The sequence below is a fragment of the Ranitomeya variabilis genome, chromosome 2, assembly GCF_051348905.1.
Source record: "Ranitomeya variabilis isolate aRanVar5 chromosome 2, aRanVar5.hap1, whole genome shotgun sequence".
Lineage (NCBI taxonomy): Eukaryota > Metazoa > Chordata > Amphibia > Anura > Dendrobatidae > Ranitomeya > Ranitomeya variabilis.
Genome location: NC_135233.1, coordinates 433,076,727 through 433,082,762, shown reverse-complemented (window position 1 = coordinate 433,082,762; position 6,036 = coordinate 433,076,727).

Here is a 6,036-nt window from a genome sequence, read left to right as displayed (position 1 = left end):
GCTCTGTGTCTCTCCCAGTAATATAGGCTGGATGTGAGCTCTGTGTCTCTCCCAGTAATATAGGCTGGATGTGAGGGCTGTGTGTCTCTCCCAGTAATATAGGCTGGATGTGAGGTCTGTGTGTCTCTCCCAGTAATATAGGCTGGATGTGAGGTCTGTGTGTCTCTCCCAGTAATATAGGCTGGATGTGAGGTCTGCGTGTCTCTCCCAGTAATATAGGCTGGATGTGAGGTCTGTGTCTCTCCCAGTAATATAGGCTGGATGTGTGAGGTCTGTGTGTCTCCCCCAGTAATATAGGCTGGATGTGAGATCTGTATCTCTCCCCGTAATATAGGCTGGATGTGAGATCTGTATCTCTTCCAGTAATATAGGCTGGATGTGAGGTCACCGTGTCTCTCCCAGTAATATAGGCTGGATGTGTGAGGTCTGTGTGTCTCCCCCAGTAATATAGGCTGGATGTGAGATCTGTATCTCTCCCCGTAATATAGGCTGGATGTGAGATCTGTATCTCTCCCAGTAATATAGGCTGGATGTGAGGTCACCGTGTCTCTCCCAGTAATATAGGCTGGATGTGAGGTCTGTGTCTCTCTCCCAGTAATACAGGCTGGATGTGAGGTCTGTGTGTCTCTTCCAGTAATACAGGCTGGATGTGAGCTCTGTGTGTCTCTCCCAGTAATATAGGCTGGAAGTGAGCTCTGTATGTCTCTCCCAGTAATATAGGCTGGATGTGAGCTCTGTGTCTCTCCCAGTAATATAGTCTGGATGTGAGCTCTGTGTGTCTCTCCCAGTAATATAGGCTGGATGTGAGCTCTGTGTGTCTCTCCCAGTAATATAGGCTGGATGTGAGCTCTGTGTGTCTCTCCCAGTAATATAGGCTGGATGTGAGGTCTGTGTGTCTCTCCCAGTAATATAGGCTGGATGTGAGGTCTGTGTGTCTCTCCTAGTAATATAGGCTGGATGTGAGGTCTGCGTGTCTCTCCCAGTAATATAAGCTGGATGGGAGGTCTGTGTGTCTTTCCCAGTAATACAGGCTGGATGTGAGGTCTGTGTGTCTCTCCCAGTAATACAGGCTGGATGTGAGGTCTGTGTGTCTCTTCCAGTAATACAGGCTGGATGTGAGGTCTGTGTGTCTCTCCCAGTAATATAGTAAAAAAAAAAAAAAAAAAAAAAATATGGCACACCTGAGATTAGGTGGTCAAGTAGAGTCCCAAACCGTAATTGTATAGTAGAAAAACTTGCCACTCGAACTTGGAAAACGAATAGATAAAGTATTTTATGTAGGCCAATGTTACTGCGCGCTATATATATATATATTTTTTTTTTTTTTTCTTTTTTTTACTCTAGGACAGTCTAAAAATGTTCAACATTTATTATAAGGATTCTGTCGACATAAAATGACAGTTCACACCATGATACAGGAAAGATATATATCTTGGTACAGTGTTAAGTTCACACTATTGCATTGTGCATAAAGCGTGCAGTTCTGGGGTCCTCCAGCAGGTGGTGCTGTTATCCTTCCTATGTTGCAACCTATCAGTGACAGCTGGCTTCATTCTGTCAATGGAAGAGTTTGGTCCTCTGGGATAATGGGGTCGAGGAAGTAGTGCTTTGCGCAGCCTTAGCGATCCACCTATCTGTGAACGTTTCTTTAATGCCATGTATCTCGGCTAGAGCATTTTTTTTTCATATCCCTAGTGGAATGTCCCCAATTCTGGATGGCACATTGTCCACATCAGAGTCTCACTTTATCCTTTCTGCACTTATGAAACTTGAGAGCGATCGGGCGCCTTACAATAACCTCCTAACGAGAGCAGGTTTCACTTACAGAGAACCTGTTGGGGCCGGTGCAGTGTGTAGAATTGGGTCGGCTCCCGGCAGCTATGAAGTGACCACCGCAGATATACGGTGTGTTTATATGTATGTATATGTGTGTGCGTGTGTGTGTACAGACCAAAAGTTTGGACACACCTTCTCATTTAAAGATTTTTCTGTATTTTCATGACTATGAAAATTGTACATTCACACTGAAGGCATCAAAACTATGAATTATCACCAGTGGAATTATATACTTAACAAAAAAGTGTGAAACAACTGAAAATGTCTTATATTCTAGGTTCTTCAAAGTAGCCACCTTTTGCTTTGATGACTACTTTGCACACTCTTGGCATTCTCTTGATGAGCTTCAAGAGGTAGTCACCAGGAATGGTCTTCCAACAATCTTGAAGGAGTTCCCAGAGAAGCTTAGCACTTGTTGGCCCTTTTGCCTTCACTCTGCGGTCCAGCTCACCCCAAACCATCTCGATTGGGTTCAGGTGTGGTGACTGTGGAGGCCAGGTCATCTGGCGTAGCACCCCATCACTCTCCTTCTTGGTCAAATAGCCCTTACACAGCCTGGAGGTGTGTTTGGGGTCATTGTCCTGTTGAAAAATAAATGATGGTCCAACTAAACGCAAACCGGATGGAATAGCATGCCGCTGCAAGATGCTGTGGTAGCCATGCTGGTTCAGTATGCCTTCAATTTTGAATAAATCCCCAACAGTGTCACCAGCAAAGCACCCCCACACCATCACACCTCCTCCTCCATGCTTCACGGTGGGAACCAGGGATGTAGAGTCCATCCGTTCACCTTTTCTGTGTCGCATAAAGACACAGTGGTTGGAACCAAAGATCTCAAACTTGGACTCATCAGACCAAAGCACAGATTTCCAGTGGTCTAATGTACCTTCCTTGTGTTCTTTAGCTCAAACAAGTCTCTTCTGCTTGTTGCCTGTCCTTAGCAGTGGTTTCCTAGCAGCTATTTTACCATGAAGGCCTGCTGCACAAAGCCTCCTCTTAACAGTTGTTGTAGAGATGTGTCTGCTGCTAGAACTCTGTGTGGCATTGACATGGTCTCTAATCTGAGCTGCTGTTAACCTGCCATTTCTGAGGCTGGTGACTCGGATAAACTTATCCTCAGAAGCAGAGGTGACTCTTGGTCTTCCTTTCCTGGGGCGGTCCTCATGTGAGCCAGTTTCTTTGTAGCGCTTGATGGTTTTTACCACTGCACTTGGGGACACTTTCAAAGTTTTCCCAATTTTTCGTACTGACTGACCTCCATTTCTTAAAGTAATGATGGTCACTCGTTTTTCTTTACTTAGCTGCTTTTTTCTTGCCATAATAATGAGCTGTGTATCCACCAGACTTCTGCACAACACAACTGATGGTCCCAACCCCATTTATAAGGCAAGAAATCCCACTTATTAAACCTGACAGGGCACACCTGTGAAGTGAAAACCATTCCCGGTGACTACCTCTTGAAGCTCATCAAGAGAATGCCAAGAGTGTGCAAAGCAGTCATCAAAGCAAAAGGTGGCTACTTTGAAGAACCTAGAATATAAGACATAATTTCAGTTGTTTCACACTTTTTTGTTAAATATATAATTCCTCATGTGGTAATTCATAGTTTTGATGCCTTCAGTGTGAATTTACAAATTTCATAGTCATGAAAATACAGAAAAATCTTTAAATGAGAAGGTGTCCAAACTTTTGGTCTGTACTGTGTAACATCTATCTATCTATCTATCTATCTATCTATCTATCTATCTATCTATCTCTTTTTTACATCTGGCCACAGGTTGTCTTATGTGGCTGCTCAGCTCTGTTGAAGTCACTGGTGTAGAGCTGCAATACCCGACACAACCTGTGGACAAGGGATGCGTTCTACACACACTTCCTAGTTCAATTTGACACTTAAAATAAAATAAATAAAAGCCCACCTGTGTCAGCAAGTCACTAGTGATGTGTTTAAAGGCGATGGCTGAATGTGATCAGTGGCTGAGCCAGCCCCCTTCTGCTGTGCATCAGCTGTCACTGATGGGGGGGCTTACTGTTATGATCCCAATGGCAGAGGATCTCAGAGATTACAGCAAAGTCTGCAAACCTAAATACCAACTCATAGGGAAGTGGTAACTAGGCTGACCATATACCTGATCCTAGCACAACCAATTAACAGTAGCCGGGGAACGTGCCTACGTTGATTCTAGACGTCTCGCGCCAGCCGGAGAACTAACTAACCCTATCAGGGAAAATAAGACCTCTCTTGCCTCCAGAGAAAAGACCCCAAAGTTATAATACAAGCCCCCAACAAATAATAACGGTGAGGTAAGAAGAAAAGACAAACGTAAGAATGAACTAGATATTAGCAAAGAGAGGCCCACTGACTAATAGCAGAAGATAGTAAGATTACTTATATGGTCAGCAAAAAAACCCTGCAAAATATCCACGCTGAATATCCAAGAACCCCCGAACCGACTAACGGTGAGGGGGGAGAATATCAGCCCCCTAGAGCTTCCAGCGATATCAGGAATCACATATTGTACAAGCTGGACAAAAATATGAACAATGCAAATAAACAAAAATAAGAAAGCAGGACTTAGCTTATCTTGAAAAGAACCAGGACCTGAAGACAGGAGCAAACAGAAATGAACTGATTACAACGATGCCAGGCACTGGACTGAGAATCCAGGAAGTATAAATAGAAACACCCCAGGCCTAACGAACCAGGTGAGAACCAACCTGGGAAAAGACAATCCAAGTGCCAAACCACTAGTGACCACAAGAGGGAGCCAAGAAGTATAGTTCACAACAGCTTACACTGAACAAGCTAGTCCTGTTCATAGACATTGCTAGTCACAGAAGAGATGGAAGGTGGGGGGGATTATTGGGTTGGAACAAGCCAAAAAGTGCAATGGTAGTTGGTACAACACAAAAGGTTTTTGCTTTCTGTCCCTTTAAGGGTACGTGTCCACTTTCAAGATGGCCGGCGGTTTGGACGGAGCGGCAAACTTGCTCCGCCCAAAGCTCCGCCCCCTTCTGGAGACTTGATGATGCCGGATGTGTTCATTGCATACATCCGGCATCATCGCACCCCACACATAGGGCCCTGTGATTTACCTTGTGGCGGTGCCGCAAGGTGCACGGACATGCTGCGATCTAAAAAGACGCGCCACATGTCTGAAATCGCAGGGCCTCCGGGTGCGTGTTACCACGCATAGTGGAGATGGGATTTCATAAAATCCCCTCCACTATGCTGTAACATCTGGACACTGCACATTGAACGCTGCGGCTCCACGCAGCGTTCAATCCGCTGCTATTCCGGATGTAAAACGGCACGTGGACACTTTCCCTTAGAGTTACTGTTTGCAGGATCTTTTTGCTCTGGGTAATAGAGGAGCTGCTGCAATCATCCACTTATGACATCCATATGGACACATGCTCCTGAGAGGAGGACCCCTTTAATGTTGATAGGCCATAAATCTGTGACTGGGGGGTCACACTCTGTGGTCCCCAGTTCATATAGAACTACAACTCCCAGCATTTCTCATCATCCACAGGTTGGAAAGCCCTCGCTGATCCCAACACATGCTAGTGTTGTCGCAGAAAGGGGTGTTCATCCACCTAAAAGGGAAGCCGGACTCCTCTGTCTGAGGAGCGGGGGTCCCTACAGCCGTCAGTCGCAGTCTTTGTAGCATTTCTGACTACTGACACATTTCGAGTTCCGGGCCCTGCCGTTATAGGAGATCTCCGGCTCCTCGTGTTTGTACTGAAGCTCTGACGCCATCACAGTTACTGCAGAATAATTCCCAAACTTCAAAGCCCGGGCTATAAATAGAAGCTTTGTTTCCTTTATTGTCTTTTCTTTCTCGTCTCTGATTTATATTTCAGTGTTAAAAATGCAAATCTGGAAAGAGGAGAAGCTTTGTAGAGAGCAGCGGCAGATTGTATCCAGGCTTCGATGGTCTGCTCAATAAAAGGTGTCACAAAATGCAAGGTGCGAGGGGGGAGGTATGCGGGCGGGTCCTGCTGCTGAACATGCCCGGCTCCAGGCAGGTTGGAGTTACCCTCCCCGTGGTGGCGGATGCTGTCAGCTGCTTACTGATCCTTTCCTAATGCCGTGTCTGTGTCTGTAGATGTGGTCCGCGCCGGGAGGACAGGTGGTGTCTGTGACCGGTCACAGCTATAAGAACGGAATGTATGACACTGCTGGCACCAGTGCAA